General features: G+C 37.9%; 1 long non-coding RNA gene across 1 annotated transcript; it reads left to right on the top strand.

Moving 5' to 3' along the window:
- Nucleotides 1-2,366: 2,366 nt before the first annotated feature.
- LOC145691752 (uncharacterized) lies at nucleotides 2,367-8,986 on the top strand. Its single transcript, XR_014132532.1, has 3 exons — nucleotides 2,367-2,795; nucleotides 3,256-4,819; nucleotides 7,312-8,986. It is a non-coding gene; the product is annotated as an uncharacterized LOC145691752 (long non-coding RNA).
- Nucleotides 8,987-15,599: the final 6,613 nt, after the last annotated feature.

Consider the following 15,599-nt stretch of genomic DNA (forward strand, 5'->3'; position numbering starts at 1 on the left):
ACAAAGTACCCGGAAAAGAACTCATTCGGATTCAGACAGAGGTGACGCATTACAGAGTTAACTAGTATTGAAAATATCTTTACCAGAATTCTGTTGAGCTGTGGGGGCAATGTATGTAGTGTTACAAGATGTGACACTTTCATTGTCCTACATACATAGGATTCCAACTACTTTTTGATGCATTTTCCGTGTCAAGGATCTTGATTTTAATTTGAAACTCTGCTCTTGATTATTTCTTCCCAGTCATATTTTTAAAAAAGTATGGTTAATTGCTACCAGGGGTAAAAGTGGATCTGAAAAGGTAGGGAGACGCATGACATCATGCCGTTCCCCTTGCCTATCTCTCCCCATTGTAATTTTCTTAGGAAGTGGGGGACGCCATAGATATTTTCTAGAAGTGGGTGGACGATGTCCCCCCGCGTTTCCCCTCACTTTTACCCCCCCCCTAATTGCTACCCTCTTACATATCTAAAAGCCTTGTAGGTGCCCTAGGAAAATTATCAAGGGTCTCTATGGTGGGGAAACGTTTACTTCAACTAACAAGCGAAGTTTCAAATTTAAAATATACCTATGGGGACACCGCAATCTAGTGGTTAAAGCGTTGGACTCATGTTCGAGTAGTCCCGTGTTCCATTCCCGGTCGATGATTCCCAATTTTCGGCGTCCGCCCAGCGTCGTGAGGCAAACTGAGGAGTTACGTGAAAACAAGACGTGACGGCCAATAGAAAGCTCCTGATCACCTGTTAAGGGCAGGACGTCGCAGCGCACAGACCACGTGCTTGCCGCTAGGTTGAACGTAGTTCAGCCGGTCGCTAGCGGATGGCGCTGGAGTAGGCTTAGGCTCAAAAATGGACCGTTACGCCAAGCGGTTTGATTTGGTTATACCTATAATTTATACAAGAACAACGGTTTTTAATCAATGTCTTGAAGGTCAGAAGTACCGAATAAGATTTAAAAATAACTACTGAATTTTGAGGCAGCTTGCAAACATCATAATATCCGTTTATTGTATCAACCTTTAAGCCTAAGAATTAAAATAACAAACCTGCTTTTATGAGTAGAAAGCCTCTTAAGGAGGATGAACAGCTAGGATTCCCTGAATATCTTAACTGTTTTCTTTTCCTTTTATATATACGTATATATATATATATACGTATATATATATATATATATATATATATATATATATATATATATATATATATATATATATATAAACAAAATAGGAGTATTTAACTATGAATCAATTCAAAGCTGAGCAGTACTAACATACCAATAACATATACGACACTTTGAAATACAAAGAATTGTGACATTTTCACTTCATGAACCTAATTCTACTTTAAGCTCATAGTTTGGGCTATATCTGCTTATGACCTAGCATTTTATAATAATAATAATAATAATAAAAGTAGTATTAACATTGAGAGGATGGTGAAGCAGGGAACTATTGCTGTATTGATTATTTACTTACTTTAATGTAATTCACGCTTCATGTTTGTTCTTTGTAGATCAATGAGTTGGTCGTTCATTTGAAATTAAACGTCCATTTCAGCATCAAGGCTATAGGAGAGGTAGAACTGTAGCTTAATGTGGGATTTGAACCACATGAATTTGTTCTGGCTGTCGAGTCTCCCTCGCTAAAGATGTGTACGTTAGCCATATGATCATAAGAAGACTGGGTAGGATGTAAGTGAAAATCCCAATGATCACAACGATAGTAGTCATATAATATCATATTATACAAACATTATTTCATAGCCAACGTAACTCGAATTCGTGACTTCGTCCTATACTCATCAGTCACAGTCTCAGACTACTCGACTAGACACGTTGCAGTGTTGTAAAGTTGTAACTGTAGTGCACAATTACTTTGCTCATAAAATTATTCTTGGGAACACATAAAAGCACATAATATTCGTTGCAATCTTTTTGATATGACACTACCAACTAGTAGGCAACACTTGCTTTCCTAATCTTGTCTGGCAGCTACAATGCTCCAGCCTGATATACACGCTTGTCCCGAGCTGCGAGCGAATGGTGATAGCGCCTGGGAGCACTTTCCTGATGGACAATGGACTATTCCTATATAAGAAAATATTATTTAAGATTTTTACTGTTCTTTTTGTAAGTAGTTTCTCTTACTGGCGTAGTTAAATGTTAGTTACATTTCTTTACAGCAGATGACAGCAGTAATCAATGCTACGACGTGGTTTTACGTTATAAACAGCTGGAAACGCTCAAAAGGGGATTTCGTGCCGTAATCCAAGATACAAAAGGTTAATTGAAAATTATTATTGTCTGAACAAAATCGCGTTTTAATGCAATCTGAGCAAGATGCTTTTGATATAGAGCGCAGACAATTACGCAACGTGTTTTGAATGTTTGATAGTCCCTAAACTTCTTCGCCTCTTTGGGCCTATATTTAAAAACACTCCTTAAGGCTACCTTAACTCAAGGATTCCTTGAGAAGCCTCCCTTGACTGAAATCGGTATTTATAATCCATCCTTGATATCAAGGAACCCTTGAGTTCAAGGAAGCCTTAAGGAAAATCTCTCCTTGACTCAAGGTAGCTATCAACCAACCTTAAGCCTTCCTTGAGTTCTTTAACAGCATAGACATTCGTTTACTGGCATGGAAGTAAATGATTTTGTTGAATGTGTCATTATGTGGAAGAACAAATATTTTAAAAAATATATTACTTTGCGATGACTATTGATGCGTCAAGACATACGAGGCACATGGAACATCCACTGGAGCTGTATAACGATAATCAATTCTTTGATAGATACAGGTAAGTCAACTATGCATCTTGATTTTAACTTTTATGCTAATTTTAATAACAGTAACATTGTGGCAAAAATAACAAATATTAATAGTACATACAGTATGAGTAGTTCCACTCATTTTCCTTTACTTTTCTGGTAGTTTTTACAGTTGTATTCTCTATGGATCGTAGATCCTATTCTCGTTGGACACTTTTCACTTCGGACCTTTCGTTTTAACTATTTTGTCACATTTTTTTGAACCAGGAGACATTCACTTCATGGCGTTCTATTCCATGTTTAAATTGCTCTAATCATAATTTTCATTTAGCCATGTGTAAAAAAAAAAATCCAAATATAATTTATAGTTTCAAGTTTACAGCAAACTTCTTAACACAATACCTACATATTATTTTAAAAATTAACTGCAATAACAAAATAGGTTAGGATGGTTTAGGTTAGAATAACTTAATTTATTAATTTTCACAGTAGATCCTTGTAATACATCTAGTGCAAGATACAATAACATAAGAACCATGCGCATGGGTGCTGCACAAGATTAAGACAGAAAATCATGCAATTCACCAAGGAACATGAAGAGAAAGGGAAGTAGAGCCTTATATATAGTCTATTACCAAAATTCATTACTTGTGTAAACAAATCTTATACTTGATAATGGTTTGTGTTTGTGTAAAATTATATTGGCAGAAGAAAATTATTTACGTGCTCAACTTGTATCTCAGTATATCGGCACGTTCGTATCATTAGATTAAGAATGTAGTGTTTTGTTCTCTTTAGGCAAAAAGTATAATGCAATTTTGTTACAGAAGGGAAACAGACACTAATTACATAAAATGTAAAATATTTACTATTTGCTACCGAAGTAGACACAAGATTAGGTTAGGTAGGCATTAATTGTACACAATGTAAAATTTTCACAATTTGGTATTATTTCAGATTAAGTATACATGTTTGAATTCATTAATTATGACTTCTTTGGGTCAGGAAATGGATCTTGTAAATTGTTTCTTATGGAGGGAATTGCATTCATATGTGTAGATTAACTTTAGAGGGACTTAAACATTATATGGCATACCTTGTGCAGACATGCCGTAAGAACGACAGTTCAAAAATCAAAAATCAATTTGTGCTAGATAGCCTTTACAAAGCACGAATGCTATCTAAATGAGTCAGGGCAGGGCGAAAGTAATGGCCTCGCTCTGTGGCACGGGGCTACGTCCGAATGGAGCAGGCGCGTCAGTGACGGTTGGTAGTTTTTGAAGCTTTGGTTTGCTCCATACCCTTGTACGTCACATATACGCTGCTCGTCTTAAGTGTCATTTACCATTGTAATATTCCTCGTTTTTCATGAAATTTTCAGCAGAGATACAGGGACCTTCACAGAATACACCTGTGTAGGAGTAATGTTACGGAAATTATGAGGGGCGGAAATTATATATAAAGGCCTATTCGGTTTTCCATATCCCCGCGCCTGGTTATTTCCGTAACATCTCTCCTGCACATGTGTATTGTACAAAGGTTCATGTACTCAAAAACCGGTCTCGCTTCCATTGTTCATATATTCGCCCTGGCCATTTCTGTAGTATGACTTCTACGCAGAAGTAGAATTTCATTTTGAAGTTTGAAATAAAACTACAGTAACCTAACCTAACTACTAACACCACACGTACTTTCCTGCTCCAAACTGGTCATGGCCTGTCTTCCACCTTTAAAGTCCGCGAACACGCTCATTTGATTTTCAAGTATTAACTGGAAATGTTTAGGTTAGGTTTTATTTCTGTTGATCATAGGTTTATTACACAAAGTGTGTCGATTTTAGTTTTAGTTTCAAACTGTATTTATTTCTCGTTTCAGGTTTTCGTTTTAAGCTGTATTCTTTTCTCGTTCCAGGTTTTCGAAAGTAATATTTCTGAGATAAATTTTTCCATTACTGGAAGACGATTTAGAAAATATTATTTTGCCGGTACGTTCACTACCAGCAATTCTGAAAGTACTCAAGGTTTTAAGATTCTATGTGAATGGGAACTATCAGGTAGGCGCTATTTTCTTTGAAGCACATAACATGAGAATTAAAAAAATGTAGTCTGCCATTTTCACTATGTTTTCTTCAAGAACTAGTTTAATATTTTATTGCTCAATATTACCAGTAGTAAAATCATGTTTCTCTTTCATTATTTTCAGACCATACTATTATATACTGGGTTACACTTCGTATAATAGAAAATATAGAACTTTGTAGTCCCCAATAAAATGTTACATCACCAAACACACGATACAATTTCGATTATTTAATGGTGTTGAACATTTCACAGCAAAATTTTATTTGTCACATAAACAGTAGGTACCAGCGATTATGTGATTCTATTTTAATGGCGAATTATACAAAAAAGGTTTATGTTCTTATCTTTGTCTTATCTTTCCTAATAATCAACATTTCATTCTTTTCCATAATTTTCTTGAAAGTTTTGCAGCTGAAAACCACGATTCAGTGGTAGATATCAAAGATTATCTCTGATGAATCAATCGCATAATTCGCAATACTCTTTGTTAATATGAAAGTCACTTTCGTAATTAATTTATATCATACTTTTAGAAAATAGTTAGAACAAAAATAACAACAAAATAAATCAATTTATTCATGGTTCCATGATTTTCAACAAGATAAAGAACTATACAAGTTGTTAAAGAAAAGAATATACACGTAGGTATAGATGGTGATCAGAAAAATGGAAACACCTGTAGTTGGCAACACGTCAGATGTATGGGTTGGCAGTGGTGTCATGGCGCCCGCAGCGCCGAACCGCTGGTGGTGGTGTGTTAGGTAGGTCTCCATACTACGTCAGGCGCAGTGAAACAGCAGTGTCCAGTAGCAGACGGAGGTAGTGTAAAATGGGAGACCTCTCAGATTTTCAAAGGGGGCAAATTGTTGGTGCGCGGTTATGTGGAGTGAGTGTGACGGCAGTGGCTATTGTGTTAGGTGTGTCGCGTGGGACAGTGTCGAAGGTGATGACAGCGTACACAACACACGGGAAAACCACATCGGGGAAGCGGAACAGTGGGCGGAAGAAAATCATGAGTGACAGGTCACGCCGGGTATTAAAGCGCATTGTCACGCAGAACCGTCGTGCCACTGTGGAGCAAGTGACGGAGGAACTCAATCAGCACTTCCCCCACCCTGTTTCGTCAATCACAGTGCGCCGCGAATTACATGACATGAACTTACGGGGTCGTGTTGTACGGGCTAAACCGCTCATCAGGAACCATAACGCTTTCGCACGCCGCAAATGGTGCCGCGACCATGCAACTTGGACCCCTTGAGGACTGGAAACGTGTGATATGGTCGGATGAGTCATCCTTCACCCTATTCCCAACCACGGGCCGTGTTTAAGTGTGGAGAACGCCCAAAGAAGCTTATGATCTGCAGTGTCTCCGCCCAACTGTGAAACATGGCGGCGGCTCGGTGATGCTGTGGGCCGCAATATCATGGTTTTCATTGGATCATGTGGTCACACTTAGCGGACGAATCACTGTCAACGATTATGTCGCAATTTTAGGAGACCACTTGCATCCTATGGTCCGGATGTTGTTCCCGGACAATGAAGCCATCTTCCAGGATGATAATGCACCCAGTCACACAGCTGAGGTTGTTGCAGCGTGGTTTGAGGAACATCGGGTTGAAGTTCAACACCTCCCCTGGCCCGCCCAATCCCCAGATCTCAACATAATTGAACATATGTGGTCCGTCTTGGAAACACGACTCCGGCGACGATTTCCACCTCCATCCTCTCTCACAGAACTAGCGGATGCCCTGCACGAGGAATGGTGTAAAATTCCATTTGCTACCATTCACGACCTCTATGCCTCCATCTCACGTCGCATCAAGACTGTTCTGAAGGCCAAAGGTGGCCCGACACCATATTAATCTGGTAAGTTGCAATTTTGTTCAGGTGTTTCCATTTTTCTGATCACCATCTGTATTTCTTCCTATCAACAATCCGCGAAATGATGTCAAGATTATACCTTCGGGTTCTTGTTCGGATTTTAGCAAACTCTCTTTCTAGAATAATAAAACTAGTTTACTCTCCCATTGCATCTTCATAATTGATAATTGATAAAATTATGTAGGTGAGTCTTAGCTACAGCATTTGGTGTAAAATAATATAAGAAAGTTAATTATTATTTTCATTTTCTGATTAATTTAATTTAAGACAGATAATAAACAAAACAACTGTAAATTAGGGTTGTTAAACTTAACGGCAGTGAGGCTGCTCCAAAAGGGATTTTATTGAAAATTAGCTGAACTTTTACCATTTTTCATCTCATTCCTACAATCAAAAGTAAACACAAATGTGACTTTCCATAATTATAGGTAGCGTTGTTTCACACGGGAAAGGTGCATCTGAAAAATTTTCAGTTTTACCTTCTGAATAAATTTTGAAGTCGATAAATTAGCAAAAAAGATTCCAATAAGAATATTCCTGATTTTTTTTTTTAATGTAACGTATTTCTATGCTTGTTTTACAGATACATATTGAAGATAACCAATTTCATGAGCCACTCAACAATTTGCCAGATTGTGAGGAAAGTATCATCAGTTTTTGCTCGTCGCCTGATATACGTGATTAATTCCCCATTTCTGATTGTTTGAGGACAGTTCAAGTTCAATTTCATCAAATGGCTAGTTTTCCTATAGTTATAGGATATATTGACTGTAGATATATTTCAAAACGAAATCCTCGCAGGAAAAGCACTGAAACATTTAGAATCAAGAAATGCATCTTTAGTGTTAACGTACAAGTGGTGAGTGGCCCAAATAAAATGGACAACAGAAAATATTACTTAAGAAGAAATATTGGAAACGGTTAGCTGTTCTTACACAGAGACCAAAACGTTTAGAACAGAGGAGTGTCCATGTGTATGTGTCATACAAAGGCTTCAACATATTGATGTTTGTGCGTGAGTATTATGTAAAAACCAGGAACGTTCTCTGTCACCGGATCCACCTCGTGACAATGATTCTTCTAATGACTGATCAGTTTGTATTACTAATTTGATTGTAGCCTTATTCCATCTTTATCCCTGTGTATTCATACTATGATAACTATTTTGAAAGTAAGCATAGAGCAAATATCTGTGATATTGCAGCGCCAAATATTCTAACAAACAATGTGAAGTTTTAATATCGGTTGTTGATTACTATATTCTTAAGAAATTTACCACAGTAAATAAACTTCTCTCAGTATATTTATAACTATTTGTTGTTCGAAAGTTTATTTTTTATAACTTCATGCAGAGCAAACATTGTCGTACAAACCATTGCTACTCACAATGTCCATGCTTGGTTACTCGGCGCCTATATTGTTTTTTTTAATGATTGTCAGACGTTTTCATAGGACGGTAATATATATGTTCAATACCTTTTCAATATTGCTTTCACTGCAATCAATTGTAAAATCTATTCTTTAAAAATTGCAAAGTAGGCTTCATTGTAACCAAACGTCACAAACTTTAACATTTTGTTCTACTGTATACGGCCAAAAAAACAGAACTGAAATGACATCGTTGACATTTATTTATTTATTGTACAACATAATGAAACATAAGAAAGGTTGGCAAATGGATGTCAACTAAATGTTACTCAACACATAAATTTACAAGGAAGCATTTTTGTACATCGTGTGTTCAAAATGTTGAACATTATGTCGCACATATGTTTTATAGCGGTCCTGTAGATCGAAGAACATGTTGGTGAACACGGTTTGGTGTAATGACAAAGCAAATGACCGAATCTTTTCTCTTAACTCCGGTATGGTGGTAAGAAGTTATCTGTTAGGAAAATTGAATCCTTCAGTATACCCCGTATGTACGCATCTCGAGTCATGATGAGGTGAGGGGAGTGGGAAGGATATGAAAAATCCGTTCCACAGGAAATCAAACGATGTCCAAACACTTTTGAGCAGAAGGGTAAGTGACTCACTTGCAGTGTGGGCAATAGCTTCGTCTTGTTGCATCAATTGTTGTTAAAGACAGATTTTTCGTGTGGTAAAAGCCGCACAAATCATGCAAGACAGGGTCAATAATCAACTGTCGATTGATGTGGCAATCAAAGTACATGGCTCTTCATCACTGAACCATATGTTACTTATGAAATCTTCATCTTCATATGCCATAGGTAACACTCCAGAGCAATACAGTAGACGTCCACGCTAATATCTTACAGTAAAACGCTGCCTCACACCTTATGAGCGGAAATATTGCTCGAAACTAAGTACCTTCTCCTTTGTTGTGAGCAACATTATCTTCGCACCAATTGCAAACTACGCTAGTCCACACACAACAGAGCACACATGTGGCACACACAGCTCATACCACATTGCATCTGAGCGCCACCCGTACGCGAATTTCAGTACTGTTTATTTTGCCGCATACTATACATAAAATGAACTAGTTCCCTGAGTTTCAAAGTCAGGGAAATACTATTATTATAATTTAGTTAGAAAAGTGAGATTCTACTCAATAACGTTTACTTCTAGGTGTTTTTACCTTATTTCTAATAGTTTAAGTTATCCGTCACAAAGCAAATATAATGACACCATGTTTAAAGATGGCGACACTATATAAAATTTGTACTAACCAAAGATACTTTTGCCATTCATTATAGTTTGATCAGAATGAGGTTTCTATCTCAATTCTGTGAGGAGTTATAATTGTTTAAATTTCATATCATTAACCTTAAAGAATTCCGAAATGTGGACATCTGAGTATAAGAAATTAAAAAGCCCCACTCCTTTTTCTTCTCCCTTCTTTTCTTCTCTTCTACGACAAATATGAAAAAAAATTATCACCTATTTAGTTATTTTGAATGATGGGTCCATACACTCAATTTCATGTCTATACCATTAAAGGAATCCGAGATATGTTTCAAAACTCTCTTTTTTTCCTCCCAGGATAAATACGAAAAAAACGCTGAAACATGTAATAAAGTATTTTAAATAAAAAGTCCAAATACCAAACTTTATGCCTTTAACGTTAAGGGACTCCGAGACATGGCCATCTTATCATAATATGGAACTTTTATGATAGGAATTGTAATCCCACAGGTTTTGTTTCTTGTTCACTTCATTTTCTTCCTTTCTAGGTGAAATATTAAAAGAAAAATGCTAAAGCACATGACTTATTATTTTAAGTGAGAAGTGCAAATACTAAATTTTATGTCCCTAACCTTAATAGATTCGAGTTATGGATTCCTTATAATAATTATAATCCCCATTCCTTTTTATTCCCAACCTCTTTTCTATTTTTCTAAATCAAATATGGAAAAAAGAAAACACTGAAATGCGTATCTAGTTATTTAAAGTGAGAAGTCCAAATACAAAATTTCAGGCCTCTAATCTTAAGAGATTCTGAGATATGGGCTTGGGCATATTATTACTGCGTCATCCCATAAGCAATGTCATATATTTGCACCGTGTGGAAAACAACGATAACACTACCGTTAGTTAGGAAAATAGTCTCCATCGGACTCCACAACACTCTGCCACCTGTCAACCGGTTGTTGAATCCACCGCTGAAAGAAATCAACAGTCCTGTAGGCAAATAACTGGGTCACAGTTCGTCGCATGCCATCCTTATCTAGCAATGTTCACCTGAAAGGTGGTTTTACAGGCTGCTAAAAAGATAGTTGTCTGTTGGTGCAAGATGTGGTGAAAACGCCGCATGGGGATTTTCTTCCAAACACATTTTTCGATCTTATCACAGTCTTCCTTGCCGTGAGTGGGCGCGGAAGAGCACACCTTGCCAAGAACCGGAGTAAGACGTTTCTTCAACAATGCAGTCCGTATGGGTTCAAGTTACTGACACTAGTCACCTGCATTGATTGGATCTTATTACGTGGCAATAACTCAAAATGGATTATACCATGGATATCCCACCAAAAATTCAATACTTCACAGGGATGGAGGTCCTGTTTTGGCCCAGTTCCTGTGGCCATCCCCTCTTTAGGTACTCACTGACGTTTACGTGTAATGTTAAGGTGAGGCCTAACTTTTTATTCCCTGTCACAATTCTGTCCAGAAATGGCTCATGTCTTTGACAGATGAAAAGGAACTGTAAATGTCACTAACTGCTGCTTCTGTTGAGGCGTTAGTGCATGGGATACTCATTTACCGAGTTTTCACACGTACTTAAGGTCCTGCAGATGGCGATGAACGGTCGAAATAGGTAACATGGAGTTCCCTCCCAGTTGTACAACAGTATACATTGAATTTGCCTTCACTGCTGTTCGCAAGGATTCTTGCTCAGCTGCACAGATGTCCCTTCTCGTTGCTCATCGGTGAGGCTAGTATCCCAAGACTTCCGCATATCCAAACAATGCTAACTATATACGAAATTGATGTTTCGTGTCGCTACGCTGACTGATATCCCTCGTGTAATTCATCCAACATAATATGCCGCATGTGATCCGGTCCTCCGACGCTGCCATAATCAAACACAAGCAACAAATCGTTCTTCTTCTGGATGCTTGCCGTCGGTGGGGTGCTGACTGCCACAGCCAATTATTGGTACTGATTGCCACGACTGGCGCTAATTGCCAATATCAAGGTGCTGACTGCCACGATGGCGTGCTGACTACCACGAGCCTGAGAGAAAGTTGCTAGACGTAACATTACCAGACGCCAAGAAGCATGAAAGAAACTAGATGATCCTTAGGATCGTGTTGTTCAGACCAACACCTAACAAAGGTAAACAGGTCTCTGTATGTACACTCATGTCCAAAATTATTGTCACATGATTATAAATATGTTGTTCTAGTAATATAATTTGATAACGAATTCGCCCGGTATTTCTTATAATGTTAGTATGTGTATAATCGGCAAAGACAAGTATGTGGTAAATTTCATGTCAAAAGAGCAGTAAATAAGAAATAAAACGAATTTCTTGTCCATTTAGTTACATTTTATTTTACTCTATGATTTTCGTATTTATAATTCTTTTCCTATGAAATTTATTACAAATATAAATTTCCTGATTATACACATAATATAAGTATTAAAAGTACTCTGCAAAATTATCAAATTATATTCTTACAAGAAGACAGTTATCGATATGCGACAATAATTTTGGACATGAGTGTAAGTACTTTCAGTATTGTCAGGGAGCGGTGCGTACAAAATTGGTACGATTTATGTATTCTCACTTGAACTCCCTATGTCAGCATGAACTGTGTACAGCTGTGCAAATTGTTTCGAGCAGCTCTTCAAAGTTCCATTAAAAAAAAAAAAAAAAAAAAAAAAAAAAAACGCTGCTAGCTGTACCTCACAAGGGAAGTTCAGGAGAAAGCACTCGCCTGCAGAGAAACTAAGTATGCCATTTGAAGTCCCAATTCATGCTGATTATAACAAGCTAATAAAATTCCTGTACGGTTGAGAACGGTTCGAGATATTCAACTTGGAAGTTTATATGAGAAAATTAGGATATACGCATTTATACGCATTAAGTCAACATAATTAGTAACGAATATTGCCATACGAATTGAAAGCTATCGGAAGTAACAGAAAAAAAGTTTCGCAATAATTAACGGGTTTGTTAGATACAATTAGACATTACATTGTTCACAATAATCAAAGGTTAGAGATGAAAATTGATCACTGTTGTTCCTCTGTTTTATGAAGAAATGACGCAGGTAAAATACTCCCTTGCACCATGAACATTTTATATGTGCAATTGTTGCATCTGTCAAGAGAACAGTTCGCAGAACCAAAGCGAAAAGCAAATTCGACAAGTGATTCAAAAGTTATAGGCCTATAATTTGTTCGTAACCTGCTTTGCAGAACGCAAACTGAAACAATCCAATGTATCACGGTGTCGGAAGTGATTCGTATGGACACGAACTTTATTTGATTGTTTCGTTGGTACATTATAACGTCCAGATGAAGAAGTTTCATACTATGTACAAATCTCTTGCCATAATCTTTGATTGATCGGAATCAAAACACATCAAATGGTTGCACAAATCGTGTGCAATTCTTTGGTATCTTCTCAACCATGAGGTCTTTGCCATCCGTCATGCAACTCGTAATGGACAATTTGTCTGTGAATGGACCCCAGTGATCAAGCAATAGCAAGTTCAAACCATCAGGCTTCGCCATGGGTGAGAATACTTAACGCATTGAAACGTGCATACACTCATTTTCTCATATAAATTTCCAAGCTGAATATCTCGAACAGTTCTCAACGTACAGGAGTTTTATTACCTGTTATAATCAGCATGAATTGGTCCTTCAAATGACATGCTTATTTCTCTGCAGGCGAGTGCTTCTCCCAAACTTCTCTTGTCAGTTGGCTTCAGACCATCATATCCATTAAATAATACAATGAAACAATTAATATAAACAATGAAATGTGCAAATTGTACATATAACAGAAAAGGCAATTCCTTTATAAACATCCAAGTGTATGTCGTTCCACTTAGTGAGCAACTTTGTAACTTATAGGATGCCACATAGATTTGCTGTGATGATTACTAAATTAATCCCTACTAAATTAATTAATAGTCATAAATTTAGTATGAGGGATTAATTCCTCTCTTTCCAAATACAGTTTCTCCCAGGCTCGTGGCAGTCAGCACGCCGTCGTGGCAGTCAGCACCTTCATATTTGCAATCAGCGGCAATCGTGGCAGTCAGCACCAATAATTGGCTGTGGCAGTCAGCTAGAGACCTGCACGGGCCGAAATTTTCGGCCCGAGCCCAATCCAGCCCGAACGCACCTAGGCCCGGCCCAGCCCGGGCCCGAAAAGTTTAGGAGATTTTCGGCCCGAGCCCGGCCCGGCCCGATAAGTTTTTTAAAATTCTTGGCCCAAGCCCGGCCCGGGCCCGATAAATTTTAAAAGTTTTTGACCCGACCCCGGCCCGATAAATTTTTTAAAGTACTCAAATAATTAATAGTACTAAATTTGACCTGACCTCAGAGACCTTTTCTAAACTCTGATTTACAACCTGACGCTTGCCTCCCGAATGGTACCATTGCCTCCTAGAACTTTGCCTGTCATCGAGAGAACAAAAACTTCATTCCCTGTAACAAAAATCTAACTTAATTGATTTTTAGCATAAAGTGAAGATGGCAATATTGTTTAGCGACAGGCAAAACATTCCCACCCCTTCTTGTTATATTTTGAGTTCAGTGAAGGTCAAGGTCAAAGCTCAATTTACCGCATAATACCTGCAATCCTCTATACTGAAAGTGGAGCTGCTAAGAAACACAAACTGTAAATAACTGTTGCATTCTTTGTAACATTTTTCACGGACACATTTCTTCAACGTTTGGCTTTATTCCAATTATCGTTTAACGAAAGTCAATAATTATTAAAGAATTGCAATTGATTGGCCCCAGACCAGCCTGACCTGAAGAGAAATCGGTGTCGGCCAGCCCAAGCCCGGCCCGGCCCAAAGAAATAACAGTGTCGGCCCGCCCAAGCCCGGCCCGGCCCAAAGAAATAACATAGTCGGCCCGGCCCGTGCAGGTCTCTACAGTCAGCACCCGTGGCAACCAGCACCTAACCCTTGCCGTCATTTCACGTGCCGTCTACTTCACTAGCCACATGCCGTCTACTTCACTAGTCTGTCGTCAGATGGCGTTATTATAGCAGTCATCGAAAACACGACATTATTTATGGGATAAGCTGTTAAAATAATTGTAATTCTCGTCGTTTTTCCTTCTCAACCATTTACTTCCCTTCTAGGTCAAGTATCGAAAAAACGCTTAAACATGTGACTAATTATTTTCAATGAAAATTTCGTATGACAAATTTCATGTCACTAAACTTAAGAGATTTCTTGATATGGGGACCTTATTTCAAAAATTGTAATTCCTAAATCTTTTTCGTTCTCAGCACTTTATTTTCCCTTCTAGATAAAATATCAAACAAATCTGAAACACGTGTCTAATTATTTTAAATGAGAAGTTCACATAGCAAATTTTATGTTTCTAACCTTCAGATATTGCAAGATGTTTTAGTATCATTTCTTTACTCTATTTCTCCCTCTTTTCATCGAATTTTCAAAAATTTTGCCTTATCGGTACCTTATGTCACATGTATATACCCGGGGCACGGTGGCTCAGGGGTAGAGCACTCGCTTAACTCTGGTGCGTGTGGTTCCTGGTTCCTGGTTCGACTCCCTGCCAATTAAGATTGTAAAGAAAAACATCGTTTTAATGGGTTTTCTTACGGTGCTCCCGTTTCCTCCTGTATTCTCATTCCACCAATTCTTCTATCATCATTCATTTGCCTTTATTATCCCTCTCCCTTAGCCTAAAGGGTATAATCGTGGAACGTTAAACTGAAAGATTTCATTTCACTGTCATTTCTATGCACTCTGAAAATTGGAAGTTTCGAGGTTAAGCGGTTTGGCCTGGGTGTTGATTAGTCAGTCTGTAGCTCAGGATTACTTGTTATACAAGGTGATACTTTATAGGGTTTAAAACTTCAATCAGTTATAATTTTGTATTGGAACCACAAACAGACTTAGTTTATATGTCATTATGCTGCAAAACAAGTTTTTTTTTTTTTTTTTTTGACAAATCCATTTTGGCTCAATGTGTGCACCTGCGGTCATCCTGGACACATTCCAACCAAAGTCACTTTCCTGCCATATAGTAGCTAGCATTTCGGGAGTAACGTCCGCGATGGTTGTTGTGATGCGATGTTTCAGTTCATTAACATTATCAGGTAGGGGAGGGGTGTACATTTTATCTTTCACAAACCCCCACAGAAAGAAGTCAAGTGGCGTTTAATCTATAGACCGTGGCGGCCAG

The sequence above is a fragment of the Thermobia domestica genome, chromosome 8 (genome assembly GCF_964235325.1).
Source record: "Thermobia domestica chromosome 8, izTheDome1.hap1.1, whole genome shotgun sequence".
NCBI classification, from domain to species: domain Eukaryota; kingdom Metazoa; phylum Arthropoda; class Insecta; order Zygentoma; family Lepismatidae; genus Thermobia; species Thermobia domestica.